Here is a 22,752-nt window from a genome sequence, read left to right on the forward strand (position 1 = left end):
CATCTAGTCCGATCTCACCATTTTACAAGGCAGGAAGCAAAACAGAGAGGCAATACAGTGTTCCCAAAGCCAGAGGCCACTCTGAGTCAGGACCTGGGACCAGAGCCCTCCGGGACCATCTTGAGGGTATCACTGATGTATTTCAATTTCAGTCATTCCTGGAAATCCTGTGAAACCACCTGCAAAGCACATAGCGTGAATGTTTGCAAAATCTTCAGTCTCGGCCTATCTTGCCCATAGGGGAAAGGTTTGATTTTCAAAACAAGCTCAAGGGGGCGATGAAGCTGGATAATAAAATTTGAGGTCAAAACTGGTGGGATTGGAGAACACAAGCCTGAGATTCTCCTGTGGCTCGTAAACTAGCAATAATAGCAATAGAGTTGTAACAAGTCTATCAGCTTTCCCCATGTGGCCAGTTGAAGCATATCATGGACATTTGGAGATGGGTTATATCTCTTGATGTATATGTGCATGGGTATACAGATATATTTACACGCATGTGTGCACACACATATGTATCTCCATTCTGACATATTGGCTTGAAATTGATCCTAGTACTTCATAGTCATGATTCCTACAGGCACAATCCCTGAATGTGTTCCTCTGGGGCTTAGTAAAATTGATAATCCTACGGAAAAGAAACCATGCACCCTGCCTTCTGGGCTTTGGAGTCAGATGAACGTGGGTGTCAAACTATTAAGCGATAAAAATTTGGCAGGTTTCTTAACTTGAGCCTTGAGGTCTCTGTAATCTCAAAGAAGTTGATGAACTTGGCCATGATCCCACAGTCTGTTAGGAGCAGAGCTGGCACAAACTTAGGTCTGTCAGATTCCCCAAGCTGTCCCTCTTCTGGGCACCCCCTGCTTGTACCCTCTGCTGACAGAAACAGAAGGCTGTCCCCTCTGAGGAAGGTGGTCGTCAGGACTGGATGATTGCCCATCCTTCTCTTTTCAAAGCCATCTCTTCTACTCAGAGGAACAAATATGTTAAGATCAAATAGGATTCTGGTGCTTATGTATGTCAGACTTAGGTTTTAAAACAAAGTTCTCTCCCACTCCCTCACCCATGTCTAAAATTAAAACGCCAAAAATATTACCAGGAAGAGAAATTTGGTGACAAGCAGAAAGACTATACATTGACTGCAGAATCTACTGCAAGACACGGATTTCTCTGGTTTCTGAAGGCTCCATTCTGTAGGAGCTCCCAGTCATCCGAGGGGATTTTCTTTCAAATAGTTTGACTGTGTGGAAGGTCTCTTCAAAGACTTAATATCCCATTTTTGCAGAAAGAGAATTTTCCTTCCATTGCATTGACTGTCTATTGAGTGCCTTCAATAACAAGAAAAAAAATGAAGTGATCACGGAGGGTGGTAGTTTCATTTCTCCCTCTGCATCTCCTTAGAATATTCTGGAATATTTGCTTCTTGTTGTTAGGTAGATTGGAGAGTGCATGGTGAGATTCTAAGAACACTGGAACTTCAGTTAGAAGACTTGGATCCAGGGGTGCCTGGGTGACTCAGTGGGTTAAACCTCTGCCTTTCAGCTCAGGTCATGATCTCAGGGTCCTGGGATCAAGCCCCGCATTGGGCTCTCGGCTCAGCAGAGATCCTGCTTCCCCCTCTCTGCCTGTCTCTCTGCCTACTTGTGATCTCTCTGTCAAATAAATAAATAAAAATTCTTAAAAAAAAAAAAAAAAAAGACTACTTGGATCCAAGGCCACCTCTGCCAAACACTTCCTGTGCAATCGTGGGTGAGTCATTTAACCTTTCTGTGCTTCAACGTTCTCCTCTGTAAAAGTGGAAATATTATATGGGAAATGTCTCCAACCGTCTTAAAGAGTTTGCCCTGTTCTTTGAGAAGAGCCCTAAGAGCGCTCCTTAATTTACTGTGACCTTGAGCAAGCTACTTCCCCTCCTTGGAGCCTCAGGTGCCTTGTGGTTACCATGAACATATTATACTTGTTTTCTTGCCAAGGCAACTCTAGTTATGAAATTCTGTAGTACTCTGTAAGCTCTATCAGATACACTGAAATTCCGTGCTAGCACCTTCTGATTGAGGGAAGGTATAATGTGGGAAGAGATCCCTGTTTATCATAGCTTGGATTCCCAGGACTAGGAAAGCCAAGTGTTGGGGAGCTTCCTACCTCCAAGCGGTGGCAGGCAAAGTGGGGGAAGGGCAACCCGGGCTTCGGCCTGGGCAGGAAATGGTAAGGTGCTTCTGTCGGTGATGGCTCTCAGTGGTTCTAGAAAGGAAAGGAAATATCAGTGGTGAAGCCATGGCTAGGTCATAGAGGAAGGAGTGGGGGCTGGGGGCAGGGCAGCTGTAGTTACAGGAGTGTTTAGCTGTGACCCAAATAAGGTGTCCTTGGTACAGAGAGGGGGTTGGAGAATTAGATGCAGATACAAATACAGATATGCTACTTCAAATCAGGGCCAGAGACATATTTGTCCCTTCTTTGTTTAGAAATCATGACCAAACTCTGCACATCCCACTCAAAGCAGATACCATAAAGTTTGCTACTTCCCACCTCAAGACCCTTGCACTTGATATCTACCCCCTCCCCCACCCCAAGCCAATCTTTCCTCCTATCACCCCAGGCACTTGTTTCCATGTTAAGATCTTAAGTCAAATAGCACTTCCCTAGAGAAATCCTCCCTACAACCGCCTTATCTAGAGCTGCTTCCTACCCCCTCAGGCCCTCTGCCCTGCTTTATTGTTTTCAAAGCACTTGTTACTAGGGGAAATTGTTTCCTTTGTTTCTGTGACTGCTGGTTTATTTCCTGGCTCCCCTCCCTGGAGCCTCGGCTGAGCTCCCCTTAGTTAATGGAAGCTTCCTGAGGGTAGAGAGGGCTGGACACCTTCCTGCAGATTGTTGTATCGAAAGCACCAGAGGACAGACAATGTTTGCTCCCCTCCTATAGGCGTCTAAAAAATATTTGTTCAAAGAGTTGAAAGAACAAAGCAAGAAATACGCTGCCTTTTCCCACCTTCTCTCTCCAAGAAGACTTTTTAAACAAGCAGGGCAGCATGTCCCTGAGGATGAGGGCTTTAGGCCCAAATCGTGAACAACCAAGGAGAGGAGAGGAGTCTGTCCTTCCACAGGCTCTTGCTTCCGAACGTCCCTCCTTCGTGAGATGGCGAAGAGCGTGTCAGCCACGAGTGACAAGGCCTGGAATTACACAGCCCTGTACCCAGTCCCTGTGCGTTGTTCCTCCATCTTATGAATGAGGAAACCAGCTCGACTGAGATCCTCCAGTGTAGAGTCGGGACTTGGCCCACTTGCCTTGGCATGTGAATGTAAGAACGAGCCCACCTTTGCTGCCTTTCCTGTGATATATCCCGAGGGCTCCCACCAGCGGCCAGTGAGACCGTGCCCAGGGTGAGGCGGGCACCGAGCTGAAGGAGGCCTCACCTCCCCCCCGGGGGGGTTGCATGATTCTAATAATGATGCCCGGGAAATCTGGCACCCTAGTCACCTTGGTTGCCCAACGTAGTCCTGGTCCAGCTCAATGGAGCTTTCTGCAAGTTTTCTGGTTTTTTTCTATTGTGTTGTAAGATCCTTCCTTGTCTAGAAGTACCATCAAAACAACCACAGGGTAGACTTACCTTTGGGAGGATTTAGCTCACTGTGCTTGTTCCTTCATTTCTTCCTTTCCCTTCTTGGCAACCTCTCCTTCAAAAGGCAACTGAAATAATTTTTCCAAAGGACAGATCTGTCAGTCTTCTAACTGAAAACCCTTCAGTGGCTCTTCTCATGGTATACATTTTAAAAAAGGGGCTGGGGTGCTGAACTCCTTGGCCTGGACTTTAAGAGCGTTACAGATCGGTACCATTCTGCCACATGAAACTTGTCCTGCTCCCACAGCTTTGGACAGGCTCTGCCTTCTGACCAATGCAGACTTGCCTATCCGTCCAGGCCAGAATCATGTACCCTTCAGAGTCTAACACCAGGGTTGCCCATGCTCAGGACCACTTTGTTGAAACAAAGCTGCTCCGAACTAGCTCTTCACCACCCCAGAAGGGCAGCCAGGTCCATGCTAGCCGGTCCATGCTAGGCAGAGGGTTGGGACCTAAGAAGCCAGCTAGCTAGGGCCTCCCCAACTTCTCTCACTAACGGGGTCTATGGGGGAAACCGTCTACCTTCAGTACTTAATGGTAACTTCACAGCCCTCACGAGTGTGACTCCAGCCTTTGAACGAACTTGTTTCTATTTTCCTGTCACAGTGTGGCTCCAAGTTGCTGATAATGAAATGGAATCAGGTTCCCAAGTATCTTGGGACCACCCCCCACCCCCACCCCAGGGCCTACTTGTAGACATCAGGCTTCCCAAGCCACCAGGGTCACAGACTGTCGGGTAACTGGTCTGTAGCCTGAAAAATGCAGTACTCCAGAGCCCAGCCTTCTGCCTGGATCTCTGCTTTGCCGCTTTTTCTCTAAGCTCTCACCTTCCTCCTCTGTGTCTAACTTTTCCGTCTTTGCATGATCTTGAGAATCAAACCAAAGTCAGGCTGACATTTTGGCCCAGTCTCCCCAAGGAGCTCAGATCTGAAGTCTTTATTCCTGGAAAGAAAGCTAATGCGTGTGTGTATGTGTTGGTGTGGGGGAGGCTTAGAGAAGACAGAACAGGTATGGATGCTGTGGTGACAACTACAGGAATAATAAACACAATCATATCTATATTTGCTGAGCACCAGAACATAATGGTGCTGAGTCTCTTTTCATCCTTTCTATTGTCTCTTCTGGGCATGACTGCTGCATATCTATTTTAAATACGGTTCCTTATGGGGCACCTGGGTGGCTCAGTGGGTTAAAGCCTCTGCCTTCAGCTCAGCTCATGATCCTGGGATCCTGGGATTGCATCCCACATCAGGCTCTCTGCTGAGCGGAGAGCCTGCTTCCTCCTCCCTCTCTGCCTGCCTCTCTGCCTACTTGTGATCTCCGTCTGTCAAATAAATAAACTCTTTAAATATGGTTCTTTAAAAAAAAAAAAAGATTTATTTGAGAGAGAGTGGGGGGAAGGGGCAGAAGGAGAGAATCTCGGGCAGACTCCCCGCTGAGCGTGGAACCCAGTGAGAGGCTCCATCTCAGGGCCCATGACTCTGAGCCCTGAGCAGAAACCGGAGGCTCGCAAAGAAGACATCCAGATGGCCAACAGACACATGAAAAAGTGCTCCATATCACTCGGCATCAGGGAAATACAAATCAAAACCACAATGAGGTATCACCTCACACCAGTCAGAATGGCTAAAATCAATAAGTCAGGAAATGACAGATGCTGGCGAGGATGCGGAGAAAGGGGGACCCTCCTACACTGTTGGTGGGAATGCAAGCTGGTGCAGCCACTCTGGAAAACAGCATGGAGGTTCCTCAAAATGTTGAAAATAGAACTGCCTTATGACCCAGCAATTGCACTACTGGGTATTTACCCTAAAGATACAAACGTAGTGATCCAAAGGGGCACGTGCACCCGAAGGTTTATAGCAGCAATGTCCACAATAGCCAAACTATGGAAAGAACCTAGATGTCCATCAACAGATGAATGGATCAAGAAGATGTGGTATAGGGGCACCTGGGTGGCTCAGTGGTTAAGCCTCTGCCTTCGGCTCAGGTCATGATCCCAGGGTCCTGGGATCGAGCCCCGCATCGGGCTCTCTGCTCAGCGGGGAGCCTGCTTCCTCCTCTCTCTCTGCCTGCCTCTCTGCCTACTTGTGGTCTCTGTCTGTCAAATAAATAAATAAAATCTTTAAAAAAAAAAAAAAAAAAGAAGATGTGGTATATATACACAATGGAATACTATGCAGCCATCAAAAGAAATGAAATCTTGCCATTTGCGACGACGTAGATGGAACTAGAACGTAAGTCAAGCGGAGAAAGACAACTATCATATGATCTCCCTGATATGAGGAAGTGGTGATGCAACATGGAGGCTTAAGTGGGTAGAAGAAGAATCAATGAAACAAGATGGAATTGGGAGGGAGACAAACCATAAGTGACTCTTAATCTCACAAAACAAACTGAGGGTTGCTGGGGGGAGGGGGGTTGGGAGAAGGGGGTGGGATTATGGACATTGGGGAGGGTATGTGCTTTGGTGAGTGCTGTGAAGTGTGTAAACCTGGTGGTTCACAGACCTATACCCCTGGGGATAAAAATATATGTTTATAAAAAATAAAAAATTAAAAAAAGAAAAGAAAAGAAAAAGAAACCGGAGGCTGACATTCAAGGCTCTGAACCACCCGGCTGCTCCAAAACAGTTCTTATTATTCCCGTTTCCAAATGTGAATATTGAGGCTCAGAGAGTTAAAAAAGTGCGCTAAGGTCAAAGAGCCAGTAAGGACAGCTGGTGTTCAGGTTGGTCTTGCAGATTTTTTTTCTAAGATTTTATTTATTTGACACAGAGAGAGAGAGAGCACAGCAAGGGGCGAAGAAGAGGCAAGCTTGCTGAGCAGAGAGTCCGATGCATGCTGGATCCCAGGACCCTGGGATCATGACCTGAGCCAAAGGCAGAGCTTAGTGACTGAGCCACCCAGGCACCTCTGGTGTGTAAGTAAGTAAGACTGAAGTTCTTACTATTTGGGAGACCCTGAAGAAGTCACTTTACCTCTCTGGGTCTCAGTTAAATTGCACCTGTGACAGAGAAGTAAGGAGACATGCTCCCACCTACTTTATGAGATAATTACCAGGGTTGCATGGGATAGAGAATGTGCCATGCTATGTAAGTACTAGTCATTACCCTCATAGAATCTGAAACCCCATGAGATCTGGGACAGAAGAGAGTTAACACAAGATACTGGGGATTATTTATATGCTCCATGTTCTGATGTGAACCTGTATCTTGTATTCTGAGAGATCCTGGTCCTTTACAATCCCGGCTCTTTGACTAGACTGTGGGACTTGATGCTTTTCAAAAGATACTTTTATTTGAGGCTTCTGACTACTTGGGAATTGGGGAGGACAAATATATTATCTCCATTCTGCAGGCAGGAAAACTGAAATGAGAGGTGGCTGTCAGGAGATCACACAGAGCAGATCTCCGGACATCTGGTCCTCTTTGCCGTCTTTCAGGATTCTCCTGGGCTGGCGACAGAGATGATAGGTGGGTAGCAGGGAGAAGGCGCTGGTGGTTGGGTTCGGGTGGGGGGAGGTGCGGATAGTGGCCCAGTAAGGGTTAGGGTAAGGGTCAGCCACCTCCAGTTTACCAGAAGGTGCATAGGTCCTCATTAAACAGCATTTGCATAAAACTCCAAGATGTGAGCCGTGGTTAACTCTTCATCCTATTGGTGTTTTGTTGCCATTTAAATCTCTTTAAACATTTATGTTTTGTCACTTCCTTTCTGTGTTTGAGAGCCCAGGTTGTTTTCAGGGCCGCAGTTTCCAGGACCTTTGCTGGCCCTGGGAGCTTGGCCTCCAAAGCTTCCACGCACAACAGCCCCTGGGCAGGGTACAGAAAGCTCCACTCTTCAGTCTTTGAGGTTGGGCTTTGGGGCTTTGGCCCAAAGGATTTGGTCAAATCCTGTCTCTGCCACGTCCTTATGAGCTGTGTCTGGGGCAAATTGTTTAAGCCTCGTGTCATTTGTAAGACAGAGAGAGTAATGCACACGTACGGCAACATTTCAACATTGGTAGAAGATTTACTGTAAAGTATAAGGTGCCCAGTCTGTGTCTGCAATGTAGTAAGTGCTTGGTCATTGTAGCTATTTAAAAAAAAAAAAAAAAAAGATTTTATTTATTTGACAGAGAGAGAGCACAAGCAAGGAGAACGGCAGGCAGAAGGGGTGGGAGAAGCAGGCCCCCACTGAGCAGGGAGAGCCCAATACGGGGCTCGATTCCGGGACCCTGGGATCACGACCTGAGTCGATGCCTAACCCACTGAGCCACCCAGGCGCCCACAGCTATTTTTACTATAGTTTCTTTTTCCCCCCTAACCTAGTTGGACTCAAGGAGATGACTCCCTGCAGGATGGCCTTTCGGACAGTGTCTTTGTGAGAAGGGAAAGTGGGCTGTAATCATGCACCTTGAGGGGTTATGATGAGGCTTTTGATGGAAAGAAATCCAAGCCGTGGGCAGGAGGGGACAGGACTGCTGGTTACACGCCAGGCCTTCAGACCCTTTTCTCCTCCAGCTACCCTGAGTCCCTCCATTCCACGATGGGCCAGGCTGAAACCCAGAACCACATCCACAAGGGCCCCACATTCAGCCCCTAAGTGTAATTTCAGGGTCCCTTACAACTGTCCCCTACCGGGATGGAGGCCTGCCACGTTTGGCCTTCCGCAGATGCTGGCATTGCTAAGGGATGTTTGTCCTGCCGCAGATGCTGGCATTGCTAAGGGAAGCCGAGGAAAGGGGCAGCAGAACAGGAGGAGAAAAGAAAGAAACCCCCGACCACTCCCTGCTGGGGGCAAAGAGAGCACCCACAGCACTCCTGCCTGCCCCAGGAAAGCCTGCAGCCTGGGTTGGGGGTGGGGGGGGAAGCCTCAGAAACCACCCTGGCCTGTCTCCCATAAGCCCAGGCTGCGTAAAGAGCCCAGACCCAAGTTGTAGGGTAGAGGCAAGAGGATGGCTCATCCTCCAACCCCTCAACTCTCCTCCCTCCCATGATTTCAGAACCACCTGAGCCAATTGGTAGAAAATGCCTATTCCTGATCTCCACCCTAAAACCCACCCAAGCATAACTCTAGGAGTATGAGGCTCAGCAACCTGTATTTTAAACAGAATCTCCCCTGGTGTTTGAAGGGTAAGAACAGAAGGGTCTTTCGGGCTGAACAGAAAAGATAGATCTAGAAAAAAACTCTCTCTGTGGGTTGATTTTAAGTGTCACACAAGTTAGATTCAGGACAAGATTGGCAACAAATATTTTGGTTTGACCAAAGTGTACTGTATGCCTAGGATGTGCTTGGAACTTACTCAGCCACCAAGCTGCCTGGACGGTTAGAGGGAAGGGGACCTGGTAGAGAGCAGCCAAGACTCCCCGTTGCGGGCAAGGCCACCAGCACGCATGTGCAATGCTCCAGCGAGGGGTCCAGGAGCGGGAACCTGGGGTCTGAAAGGAGGGACCAGGTGTCTCCCCGTATTTCATTTCAGATCACATATTGTCCATAGAAAGATGGACTCCCCTTGCTTTAATCTCTCTGAAACCAAAACATAGAGAAGCCGCCTCTCTCTCTCTTTGGCATTATCGTTCCTGGAGAGGATGAGAGGAGGTTGAGCACTGGTTCACTTCTATTTGCTCATCTGAAATTTGGGCTCCGGGCAGCCCTGCGTGTCTCATCTTAGCCAAAGTAAAGGAACTTTCTGCTTTACTCTTCTCCAGCAAAAACAGCAGTGAGTCAAAATAAACAGCCCTTGGAATGCAAACGCTGGCTCCTCCTACGAAAGGCAAAATACTTCTCTGTGCGGCTGGGGGCCCTCCGTGTGCGGGGCACGGCCGCGTGTGCACCTCCAGCGCGCGCCCACCTGCTTGTGCACAGGGCGGGGCGGGGCCCGGCTGGGACCATCCCGGAGCAGAGAGGCGCTCGCTGCGGGGGGCCTTGCATGGGGAGGTTTTAACCAGGGATAGTTTTTAAAAGTCTGAGTAAGTGAAGTTCACTTTGTGTGCCTTGCTCCCCGAGCGGGCGGCCTCCGCCCCCTCGCGGTGTGGGTTCTCCGCCCACCACCGAGTCAGCCCCTGACCTCCAGCCACCCGCCCGAGCCCGATGCGCACCCCTAGGCCCGGCGCAGCTCTGGTCGGGCCGCCCGCGGCCACTTCCGCCAAGCCCTGCTGACCTCTAGTGGTCACAAGGTAGAAGTGAACAGGCCCCGGGCCAAAGTGCAGGAAGCAAGGTCTGCTCACACCTGCGCGCTTCTCACCCCCCCCCCCCCCGCCTGCACATCAGAATCACTTGGAGCTTTAGAAACAGCCCTGTCCAGACCCCACTGCAGGCCAGTCTAGGCAGAATGTCAGATGCTGGGATCTTGGCGTCGGTGGGGTTGGTTGTTTTTTTGTTTGTTTGTTTTTTGTTTTTGTTTTTGTTTTTTTTTTTTTGTAATTTTGTGCAGCCAGGAGTGAGCCCCGGGGGTCTCAAAAGCAGGCATTTGCCCACCCCTAACGTGGCTGTGGGGAGTAGGTGGCTATGCTCTGTGTCTGAATATGGCTGAGATGCCTGTCCTCCTATGTGCCCGAGTGGGGTGTCTGAGCAGCACTGTCTGTGGGTGGGTCCCCTCTGGTGTGGCCGTACCGGGGTCCTGTCCCCGACTGGGAGACTGAGCTGGGGTGGGGTTCACACGCCCTTGCACAGACTCAAGGAGCAAAGGGCCCCCTCGGTATCTCCTGTCCTTCTAAGTCCCAGGAGCTAGTTTACGGCCTCTTCCCTTCGCCCCACAGGTCCCAGGAAGCTCTTCCTGCTACCCCACATCAGTCCCTCTTAAGAAGAGTCTAGATTTTTGAAAAGTTTTTGTTCACTCGTTTAAGTAATCTCTACACCTAGTGTGGTGCTCGAACTCGGGACCCCAAGATCAAGAGTCAAGTGCTCTTCCAATGGAGCCAGCCAGGCACCTGGATTGGAGTCTAAGCTGAAAAAAAGCCCAGCTTGGCCATGAGCTCTGGTAGCAGGTAGGATTGGTAAAGGGGCCTGGGGCTGCAGTACCCAAGGCTCCTGGGAGGGGCTGGGCCATTTTCTTGAGGCTCAGCACTCCATCAGGCATCCACAAAGTGGGCTGGAAGGGAGAAGAGCCTGCGCCAGCACAATTAAATTAATTTCCAGCAGCTGTGTGGGATTAAAATTACCCACTTCTCCCTGGTCTCTGTCTAACATTCCTGAAAACAATCTCCTGATCCTTTTCCTTCTACTTGTATCTTTCCTTGTGGTCATAGTTTTTGGTAGATTTACTCCTGATCGCTCTGCCTTTCCTTGGCATCAGCTTGGCTGGAGGGCCTCGCCCTGGTGAGACACCCCCCACCCACATCAGAGCAGCCTGACCCTCCGCTTTCCAGACTTGCCGAGGGAGCTGGGCAGGACCAAATCCAGGGAGCAGCATGACCTCAGCAGTGGGCTTCCCAGCCCTCACAGGGTTCCCCGGCCACCCGGAGCCTTGCGCTCCACAGGCGGGTCCTTTCAGGGAGCAGAGGAAAGGCACCTCATGAGGTTAGAGCGAGTGCCACCCTTAGGGCCAAGGATGCTGTGCTTCCAGCAGCTGGCTCGGCTCTCTCTGAGCCTTTGTCTTCCCTCTGTAAAATGGGGACGAGATTATCTATCACACAGGTGGTTGTAGAGATTAAATGAGATAGAAAAAAATAGACACACAACATAGAGATGATGGCTAGAGCCTGCCCTGTGGTAGACGATACTATCATTATAGTGGGATGGATATATATATATATATATATATATATGGCTATAGTGATAGCTAGCATTTTCTCAGTGCACATTACAGGAGGAGGTCTCAAGCTTCTCACACGTACTATTTCCCTGTCACGTCAGTGCTCTGAGGTGAATCTTTTTATCATCCCCATTTACAAATGGGAATATGAAGTGGACAGGTATCAGAAAACATGTCCAAAGACACCTGGAAAGATCAGATGCCATGTCCTCGGAGAAGGTATCCCTGGGCTGTGGCCGTCCTTAGGCATAGCATTTGCTTGTACCTGTGAGGCAGGCGTGTACATACACACACACACACACACACACGTCTTTGCTCATTGTCACTGCATGAACCCAGGCCCGGCGTGCTTTCTCTGGAAGGGTTTCCCCAGAAAGGCCACCCCTTAGAGAAGCCAAAAAAGAACAAACTAGCCACTGGAACTTAGCAAGAGAAAACTAGCAAGAAAGGAAGCTAGTTGCCTTTGGGCAAAGGGAGAGATTCCCAGGGAGCCAGCTGGCCCCACAGGGCAGGGAGTCACCCGCACCTCAAACTGTGATGAGGCTTGTAGGAGAGGGAACAGGCTTCCTCTGACCTCTCCCAAATTAGCCCCTTTCTTTCTGGGGGTCCCTGGGTGCTACAGCCAGCTCATCCCAAAGCCTCACCTGCCAACAATGTCGGGGCCCTGCACCTGCCTTTCCAGACTGTGTGGTCGTGTCACCACCTTCTGTATCATCTCTAAGGTCTCATCTGGCCTGACAGTCTCAGTGTGGTCTCCGTCAGCTGGGGACTGCCACAGTGGGTGTGTGTGGGGGACATTTTCCTGGTGGGCTCTGGGTGACATGCATCCTCACAGCAGAGGAAACATGTGAGGGAGGTCACTGCTTATGCCGGCATTGCTGCCGTGCCCATGGCTTGAGTTCAGGGTCAGAATCAGGGTGTGGGGCTAGTGCAGTGTGGTTGTGAAGTTAGGAGCGGTCCACCCTCCCAAATGCCTCAAAGGGATATAAGGAAACACCAGAACAAAGAAAAGAGAGAGCCCAGAAGAACCGCTCCAGGCATAGCTGTCCCCCGCCATGTGGCACCTGCCCGGTGCCAGCTACTGTCCAAGGAGCTTAGAGACACAAACTCATTTAGGCCTTGGGACAACCCTGCAGGGGTGGGTATGATCATCCCCTTCTTACAGATGAAGACAGAGCCATGACAAGGTCACACAGCTGGTAGCTGGCAAGACTAGAATTTGAAACTAGGAGGTCTAGCTCTAGTGTTCATTATGTCGCTTCCCCAAGAGTGTCCCCCATCCAGGCCCAGGGTCATTCGGGAGAGGATAGATCACCAAGTCCTTTCTGGAACCTGCACTGGAACCCCGCCCCGGCAGACCCTCCCGTTCAGAGGAAAGCCATAGCCAGGCAGTGAGGGGAGCCCTCGCAGCTGGAGGCTCTGCCTTTGGTACCCTGAGGATTGGGAGAGAAACTGTCCTCTCTCTCTTATTTGCCTGCAGCCCCTGGGCATTTGCACTTGTACAGCTAGGGGATAAGGAGCAGGAAAGTGCTTTGTCCAACTGGTCCTCTGAGATGCTTCTCTCCCCTCCTCCTGAGGATCCACTTCCTGCTCCTGCAAAGCCCCCCATGCCTGCGCTCCATAGTGGGAGGACCTGCAAAGCCCAGGGCGGCAGAGTGTCTGCTCACCACCAGGAGTCACCAGCACGAGCCTGGCTTGCCAACGTCTGCAAAGAGCACTAGCGGAGGACAGAAGCAGGACAGGAAGCCCGGGGCGGGATCCGAGGAAAGGAGGAGGTCGCGCTCAGGTGGCAGGGCTGGGAAGGACCCAGGGCCCAGGGGACCGTGCAGCCGCGTCCCACCAGCAGCTTGCCCTGGGCCTTGCACGGCACTGGCTGGCGGGGCCTCACATCACAGAAGTAGACGGGAAGGGGAAAGAAGAATATGAGAACAGCCCAAAACAGAGTGGAGAGGAGATGAGTGAAAGTCTTAGCTGATGCAAATATTGACATAACCATTACGAGAGTAAATAAAACTCCCATTTATGTTATGCAAGTGCTATATTCTTTGAATACTTCTGTCTTGAGGAATTTTTTATTTCTCCATAGAAGAAAAATGTTTTCATATTCTCTCCCGCCGCTCAGACCCAGAACCCAGCAAGGCCTTGTGCCCCCGAGAGCCATAATATTATTTGTTAACATTTTTATGATGCCAAATGGTCTGTAGGAGAACGGGCGCCATTCTTTAGCTGGGAAACCATATGGCCCGACGAGTAATAAATAAGGTATTGTGATAGTTAATGAACCTAATTGCCAGCAAAGGCTTTAATACAGAGACTGTGCTGCTGAGAATTTAGCACCACATTAGGGATGCTGCGGAGCTCCCCTGACTTCTGAGGCTTAATTTAAGTTCTATATTGCAAACTCCAGAAAATAATTCCAAACCCTCCTGCTGGAAAAGCAACCTGCTGGTAGACTGTGATTATACCGAATTACTAAAATCGCAATCAATTTTATACACACAGTTAACCCTTGCCAGGAAGGACTCTCGGAGAGGAGAGGGAGGAAGACTGCAGCCCACCCTACCTGTGGCTCCGGACTGTGAGGGGCGACGGGAGGCAGGAAAGGGGTGGGGCCCAGGAAGGACCCAGAGCCCCAGGTCTTGCTCTGCAAAGACAGGAAGTTGGGGAAGAAGAACCCCAGCATGAGTACAGCCCCCTGGACTTCCCCGGGCTGCAGGGCCCTCTTCCCTGTGGGACAAGGAGACAGAGGGGCTTGGGGGGAGGGGTCTGTGCTCACCCACCACCCCCAACAGCAGGCATCCCTGGCAGGCAAAGAAACTGAGCCATCGCTGCCGTTAGTCCATAAGTCAAGGTTATTAACTAGAGAAGATCAGATCGTGGCAGTCAAATACCCTTGTGCTGTGTAAAGTGGAAATGCCAAACAGCTGCCGCTGAGCCATCAGCGGTGTCTGGAAGTTTCCCTGGGCGAGAGAGGCACACCGCCAAGGGGGAGAGGAGCTGCGGGAAAGCGTTTCTTCCCACCTCTGTTTGGAGCTTGCAGCGGCTTCACTCACCCTCTAGTCCAGACCAAGACGGAGGAGCCCGGTAGCCATGGGAAGAGCCTCTCAGGAGGAGGGAATGCTCTGGGCGTGTGGGGGTGGAGAGGGGACAGTCCTCTCTGCGCAGACACAGCCCCCAGAGCACCTCTCATCCCATGGCAATGTCCGGGCTGTGGCTGGTCCTTTCTAGGAGAGCACTCTGAAGGAGGTGGGAAACCCCATGTGTTGCTCCCTGGGCTCACCACCCTGCATTCAGAGAGGGGTGAGTAGGGCAGATTGAGAAGTGGGGGTGAGTGTTGGAAATAAGGAATCTTCCCGTAAGTCAAGAAGACAAGGGGAGAAGCTCAGGCCTGAGAAACCAGCAAAGTCAAAAACATGCGGCAGAGCAGAGACCAGGCAGGGGGAAGAGGAAGGTATAGAGGAAGGCTCAGACCCAAGATGTGAGATCCTGCAAGGGGGGACCATGTGTGGCCTTGTGGCTCCATTCTGGAGAACTCAGGACAAAGCCCATTGCCCATGGTGCACTAGGGCCCCTCCAGCCACCTCTGGGGTTCTGGGTAGGTCCTGAAGTCCCAGATGCAGGGTTTAGAGGGGAGGCCTCATGAGACCAGGCATTGGGAAGTCCTGTACGTGTTGCAGGGTCTGAGGCCTCAAGGAGGGATGGAGGATGAGACATTGCTGTAGGCGTGAAGCTTCTCGAAGGCAGGAAACCCGTCTGGTCCAAGCAGCCAGGCTGCACAAACACGTGAACTCAAATAAGATGGATATCAGAAAAGTAAACTCCTAGATGACCAGGAGAGGAAGCACATCGGCCCCTGGGTCAGTCCAAGCCACCAGTCAGTTGGTGCGGGTGATGGTTCCCCCAGCTGGGGCACAAGACCACTGCTGGGGGCGGGGGCACAGGGCCCATCTCACGCTCAGCCCCATTCTTGCCACAGGACCGTTGTCCCTGCCGCCCCGCGTTTGTGTCCAGGCAGCGGTGGTCATGCGCGGCTGGGGTCCTGTGTTGGATGCCATCAGTTGCCTTGTGTCTGTAAGTCCAAAGGTTCATCCAGCTCTGGGAGAGGAGGAAGGGCCACCGGACCCCCCAGGCCCTCTCTAATGCTGATGGAACTTCAGGATCAACTAGGGAGCTTTTAAAAACCACAGAGACTCTGATCCAACAGATCCAAGGCACGCCCCGGTCCCTGTAGTTTGTTTAAAGTTGCACAAGTGATCCTGATGGGGAACCAGATAGAGAACTAGTTCCCTGGGGAGTTGCACCCCCTGGTCTGGCCCTGACTTTACCCTCCCCACTCAGCTCCCAGCTGTGGAAGGGGACACACCTACTCTTCCCCCTGGGAAGCAGTTGAGAGAACACTGAGACTCATGATTGTGTTACAAGCAAGATAAAGAGGCAAAAGGAAGGCATTTTTAACTTCAGGTGGTTAACTCCTGGTTAACTCCACGGCCTAGGCAAGGTCACTGAATTTCCACTTCTGGCAGCCTTTCCAAATTAGGCAGATATACATCTGGAGGCAGAAGGTTGAGCCAAATGGCCTTTAGGTCTTTGGGTTTTATAGCTTTATAAGTATTTCTGTATTTTATAGATGAGGAAACCAGAGACCAGAAGCATCTGTGAGTTTCAGATGGGCATACATTAGGAATGATCAGAGCCCAGGTTCTTGATTCTAAGTATGTGCTTTTTGTTGTTGTTGTTGTCAAGATTTATTTATTTGAGGGTGGGGCAGCGTGTGCAGCCATGAGGGCGCGAGGGAGGGACAGAAGGAAAGAGCTTTTTTTTTTTTTTTTAAGATTTTATTTATTTGACAGACAGAGATTACAAGTAGGCAGAGAGGCAGGCAGAGAGAGGAGGAAGCAGGCGCCCTGCTGAGTAGAGAGCCCGATGCGGGGCTCGATCCCAGGACCCTGGGATCATGCCCTAAGCCGAAGGCAGAAGCTTTAACCCACTGAGCCACCCAGGCGCCCTGGGAAAGAGAATTTCAAGCAGACCTCTCCTCCCCTCCACACTGAGCACAGAGCCAGTCATGGGGGCTCGTCTCAGGACCCCAAGATCATGACCTGAGCTGAAATCAAGAGTCAGATGCTTCGCAGACCGAGCCACCCAGGCGCCCCTAAGTATATGCTCTTTCTAGAACAGTCCGCTTTTCTTCCTTCCAGTTATGCAATCTAGACACTGGGAAGATAGAAGCAAAAGACAACCCAGACTCCTGTTCATTCATTAGATATGAGAGGGATGGGGTGACCCCTGAGGAGGTTGGAGAACATGAGATGCTGTAAGAGGTGGTCATCTACATAGGTTCTTGGAAGGACTATAGAACCCTGTATCACGTATGCAAGTTAACCTGAGCATGAGGGTCACGGAATGAAGGACCTAATCAGAGCATGTTTCCTGGAGGGCGTGTGAACCGGGAAGTACTAACTATCTCTTGTGAGGATCCCCCAGCTCTGTGCTGAAGGCTTTGGGAGAATCAAGGAAGGGGATGGACATTGTTCCTGCCTGCACGGAGCTTCCGGTCAAGTGGGAGGACCCGTGTGCCCATGGAAGGCCTGGGGATACCCAAGCAAGCGGGCCCTGGGGGCCTGGGGGCTGAGCATGTGGCCTCAAGGATGCCAGCCCTCCCTTCCCACCAGAAGGTGCTGGGAGCCCACGGCCGGCCCAGGGCCTGGTCAGATCCAGCAAGCACGGAGACGAAGAGCGCCAGCAGGTGTGGACTTAATACTGTACACGAGTACACTTTACTATCACGGAGAAGCCTTCCTACTCAAAGGAGACCATGGAATATTTTATAGTGATGCAGATCAAGTGGAAAGAAGGAGAATAAATAAAAGGGAAGATAATTATTTGACTGAGTTCTCTTAGGATATGCTGCAGCAGGGAATACTTGCAGAGAATACAGACGGCTGGAGAGACACAGGCATTCAAGCGGCAGCCTCAACTGTCAGCCGTTGGAAGCAAGACCGGGGCGTGTGGGGGGCCAGGAGCGCAGGAGGGGCTGGGTGCCTGGCCTGCCAGGAGCCCCAGCCCGCACCCCCTCTTGCTCCAGCGGCCCCGATCGCCAGCCGCGGCACCACCGTGCAGAAGGGAGCTGCCGCCTAATAAATGTCTTGGGAAACTTACAGCCCCTCCGCTACAGGAAAAAGATGGCGCCGTTTATCTCCGCGCCATCTGCCCAGGCTCATTTGTGGCTCCCGAGGCAGCCCGCACGCGCCCAGCCAGTTTGCAAGTCTCCGGCACTTGGAGGGTTTTCTGCACAAGGAGGCTGTGGGACTCGGGGTGCTGATTCCCTTTCTGGCTTAGGGGGTTCAGCAGGAGAGGCTGGGAGATGCTCCCCAGCTCAGCCCACTGGTGCCTGAGCTGCTCCTTCCCCCCCACAGGGACCCCTGGAGCTGGGAAGAGGGACACAGGACATCATCCACCCACCATCTATGCAACAGACCCCAGGGCTCATGTGGCTAGGCGCTCTCATGCACACGGCGGAGACCCGTAGAGCTGGCTTGCACTTCTTGTAGGTTTTTAGTCAAATGTCATCTTCTTGATGAGGCCTTCCCCGTGGCCCCCCTCTAAGGTAGCCACAACCCCTTTTTGTAGCAGATGCTGTTATGCTCTGCCAGTATCCTCTGGGATCCCTTTGCCATCTTCGTGGGCAGGGATTCCCCGTGTGCTCGCTCCTGGCAGCTAGCACCTGTGTCTCTTTTTAGGCCTTCAGGCTGCTGGAACCTGTTTTGCTGGAAGTGCCTGAGAATGTATCTCTGGACTCCCATCCCCTCCGGGGGGGGGGCAGCGGAACAGCCCTTAACCAGTGATGGGTGGATACAGACCTACAAATGCTCCCGCTCCCTTGTCCAACTGCCCTCCGGTGGCTTTGACACTGTGATATTTGGGTATTGCTGAAACATGAAATATTGAGGAGAGGGTAGGTAGTTGTAAAGGTCAGGGATAAGCAACGGGTGCTTCACTCAGGTCTGACTGAGCTCGCTCTGATGACAGGCTGGGGCATCACTGCTAAAAGCTGGAGGGGAGGCTGGATGAAGGGCAGGTGTGGCGGGATGGGGGCGCAATCTCTGCTCGGACCTGTCCATTCTCACATCCACCCGGCCACCCGGCAGCTCTTGTCATCCTGCGCCGCAGCAACCAAGCCCATGGGGACTGCTAGAAGCCTTGAGACTCCTCACCACCCCCACCCCCGCTTTTTTCTCTGGGCTCCTCTGCCGATGCGGAGATGAAAACCTCTCTCTCCTTCCTCGGCCTTCCTCTCCCCGCACCTCCATACCCGGCCTAGAAAGCTCAACTTTACATATAAAAACTCGCCTTGGGGAGAAAGAAGCACTGTTCTCTCTGTTGGGTAAAGCAGCCCTGTCAGACTTGGCTTTGGGACTCTGTTGGAATCGCTGTGCCCCTGGTAGGAAGGATGGCAGCTAGGAAAATAGGGACCAGAGTACGAGGAAGCTCGGCATGACTTTTCCCAGTAGACAGTGCAGATCTGGCCAGGGTGTTAACCAGGGGCCAGACCTGGTGGGAGCTGCAGGCCTGGAGCCCAACCAGGGGGCCCTTGGAATAATGCGCTGATCCTACGGCGTATGGGTGATGACCTAGGAGCTTGGGAAGCAGCACTGGAAAGGAGAGAATTGTGGATGGGTATTGTGGAATTGTGGAAGTTTAATCAGCGGAATGTGGTGGCTGGTGAGCGGGGGAATGATCTTAAGGAGAGCAGGTCCCTGTGCAAGGAGAAATGAAGGACAGAGACTGAGAGAGGGGGATGGACAGGGGACCGAGGGGGCCAGGAGGCATTAAAGGATTATAGAGAGACACAGAACGATAGAGACTAAGAATTGGAAAAGCAGCCAGAGAGAGTCAATGAAACTCCTAGTGAGCCTTCCTTTCTTCTAACTTCTTATTTTGAACTAATTTTAGACTCACAGAAAAGCTGAAAAAATAGAAACGCTGAAAAAAATCCCCACAAACAGCACACCCAGCTTTCCCTACAGTTACCATTTTCCATAACCAGGGCACAGTTATCAAAACCCGGACATTCGCATTGGCACAGTGCCAGCCGCTAAACGACAGACTTGATTCAAATCTTGCTGGTTTCCTAGAGATCAGGAGAGGGCGGAGCCGGAGGGAGAATGGGGTTAGACAGAGGTGCCCAAGTCCCTCTTTCTGGAGAAAGTTTAGACGTGTCTCACTAGAGCCTGAGGCCAGGATGATCTTAGGGACATGAACTAGGGGCCTCCTTTAAGGCTAGTGAATAAATGAATGGATTCCGGTGCCCCAGGCACAGACCAAAGGCGTTACAACCAGTGTCCACACACAACCGACCGCAGCTTCCAGGGTGTCCAGAATCTGCCACTTACACCAACAAGACATTTTCAAGCAGCCTAATAACAAGGGCTCTTTCCACTGTTGGGTTCTGGGCTCCATCCTCCAGAGAGAGCGAGCTCTAGTCATGCCTCTGGTAATGCCTTTGTCCTTACACGCTTTCCGCTTTGGCATAGTCATGGCAGCTAGTATCACAATCCACTTCCCTTTGAATTTATAATCTAGAAGCTTAGGGACATTTTTTCCTGATACATATCATCGGTCATAACTGGCATCCTGAGCAACCTTGTTCCTTGAATTCAGGAGCCCGGCAGGCTAGGGTCAGTGGACTGTCAGTCACTAGAAGCTTCAATAACTTCTTCCCTCCTGGGCTCACCCAGCATGGAGGGAAGCCAGCCCCAGCAGAAAGCATGTGTGTAAAGTAGCAACCCTGTTGGGGCTCGCAGTGCCCCCTTCTCAGGCCAACTCCAAACGTCTATAAAGCAGCCCCAAGGCAAGCCAGCCTGCTTCCACAACAATGACATGTTCAAAGTCTTCCTTCACAGGGCCCATTTATTATAGGTCTTTGTTGTATTGACGGGGACAGATCTGCCATTTGGGGTCCTACTGACTTCCTTATTTTTGCCCTGTGTAGTTGGGGGAAACCTTAGAATATTTTGAAGGCCAATGGCAGCCCTTAGGGGGCATTGCCAGAAGAAAAGGAATGTAAATCTTGGATTCACAGCAGCTAGCAGGGCAAAGCTGTCACCTGTCCCCAGCACCGAAGGACCTTGAAGGCCTTCCCTTGGTTCCCCTGTCTGTCATGAATATCTCTGACCTTTCTCCCAACCTGGACGAGAGATGCAAGAGTGACAAAACAGAGGGAATTAAGGAACTGAAAGAACTTTTTTTCAGACATTTCATTTGCCTATATTCGACTCAATCCCCCCGAACAATCACACATTGACCAACTTGCCTCTTTTCCTCCAATAACAAGGACAAGAAAGAGCTGATTTATATGGAAACAGAAGGAACTCCCTTTAGCTGTTGTGCCCAGCACAGAGCTTGGCACATAGTAGGTGCTCAAAAATATATGTTGGCTGAATGAGCAATGAGTGGTAGATACAGGGGACACTAATAGCCGGGTGACACTGCGGCAAGACCGTTGGAGTTGGAGAGGACCAGGTTCAAATTCTCCATCTGCTCCTTCCCCATGCCCGAGTCACGTGACCTCATTCAGCCTCTGCTTTTCTCACTTGTAAAAACAAAGATGAACATCTCCAGCACTATGGTGAGAAACAAATGTGTGCCAGCCAGTGTGGACAGCGCAGTGTAGACCATAAACAGTGGCTACTTTTTGGATGGTTTCTAGTAATTTGAACCACTCACACTCGGAAGTCATGGAGAATAGTAGCGAACACCATGGGCACGTAACTCGTACTTAGAATGACCTGGAGACAGTCCTGCCCAGAGGCAGAAGGATGGATAGGATGAGACTTCAGGCCCAAGTCTGCCTGGGGATCCTAGGATTCCGGATTCCCATTGTCTGGGAGACGGGCTGGCTTCCTGATGCCTGGGACTGAAGTCTAAAATAGCTAACTTGAGGGTGCCTGGGTGGCTCAGTCGAGAAGCGGCTCACTCCTGCTCAGGTCGTGATCCCGGGGTCCTGGGATCGAGCCTTGCATCGGGCTCCCTGCTCGGCAGGAAGCCTGCTTCTCCCTCTCCAGCTCTCCCTGTGTATTCCTTCTCTTGTTATCTCTCTGTCAAATAAATACAATCTTAAAAAACAAAAACAAACAAACAAAAAAAAAACAGGCAGACCTGTCCTCGTCTTCTGGATGTGGGGTCTGCAGCCCGCCAGTGTGCACCTGCTTCTCTCTTCTCCCTCATTCGCTCTCCCAGAAACACGTAAAGACAACCCCACCGGCCCACACCCACACCCCACAGTCACTCACTCAGCAGCCACGAAGCTTCCTGTAGGAGAAATGGGTGGTCTCAGGTGCCAGAACATAGGGCTCTTCCCGTTACCAGACAGTAAGAGCTTAGAAAGCAGAGACAGGGGCCTCATAACCCCTTGCTGGTGCTGAGGAAGATGAGGAACAAGGGTGTTTCACCCCCAGGGCGGCTGCAGCATGGGTCTGCGCGCTGTGTTTGCAGGCACTGACGCAGACCGTGCACGCGAGGTCTTTCTCCCCGGCTACAACGCCGCGCGCATAGGTGTCACCAGCAGGTGACCATTTGTACCGGTGCCAACCACAGGACGGTGGCGTTTCATACTCACCGCCGCCGTGCCTTCATGGGCTCTCCCACTCCCCGAGTCTCCTCTCCTGCCTTTCGTCCTCTCCAGCCCGTGGCTTCGTGAGACCACTGACATCACCTCTATCAAATTCACCTGGAGGGCTTGTCAGACGCTCCTGGGCCGCCAGGACACTTCTGGGCTCCTCCTGCTTGCTTCCTGACTCAGTGGGCTGGGGTGGGGCATCTCAGCACACTCCTGATGACCCAGGGGCTGCTGCTCGGGGACCAGACTTCCGGGGCCCCAGCTTCTGGGGTGAGGGCTACGGTCGACCCCCATGGCTTCCATCCCCAATCTGGTGGTCATCCCTGTCCAGAGTGCCTGAGCGGGATTTTGATCAGTGCCTGCAAATCTCTCCAGCTGGAGGTTGTGAAGATGGGCTGGGGTCACCTGTAAATATATGAGGCCCCTGGGGAAGGGGGAGGGGGAAGTAAAGCAAGCACCGGTGAACTCTGGGCTCAGGCAAGGGTCTGGGGCGGGGGGGCCCCAGGCACGAATCTCACTCATGGGCCCCTAGAGTTCCTTTTATAGGGTGTTTTATGGGCAAGGTTTCAGTGCCAGCGTTAGGGCGGGGTGAGGAGCTCAGTTCTGCCAAAATAAACAGCAGTTGGGGCAGGCAGGGAGGGGTTCAGCTAGTGGGGACACAGACCGCAGGGCAGTTCTAAATTGCTACTGTATTTAATTGTGAATCAAGCTACTTCCCTGGGATGGGAGAAGGGAGAGGCAGGCGAGCTCCAGGAAGAGCTGTGAGAAGGTGTATTTCTTTGC

General features: G+C 51.5%; 1 long non-coding RNA gene across 1 annotated transcript; it reads right to left on the minus strand.

Annotated features, from left to right (window-relative positions):
- Positions 1-1,685: 1,685 nt before the first annotated feature.
- Positions 1,686-22,481, minus strand: LOC106005552. Its single transcript, XR_001178983.2, has 3 exons — positions 21,970-22,481; positions 3,606-3,685; positions 1,686-2,241 (listed from the first exon to the last, which is right to left on the minus strand). It is a non-coding gene; the product is annotated as an uncharacterized LOC106005552 (long non-coding RNA).
- Positions 22,482-22,752: the final 271 nt, after the last annotated feature.

This window comes from Mustela putorius, unplaced genomic scaffold (genome assembly GCF_011764305.1).
Source record: "Mustela putorius furo isolate JIRA1106 unplaced genomic scaffold, ASM1176430v1.1 tig00000460_pilon_pilon_pilon, whole genome shotgun sequence".
Classification (NCBI taxonomy): domain Eukaryota; kingdom Metazoa; phylum Chordata; class Mammalia; order Carnivora; family Mustelidae; genus Mustela; species Mustela putorius.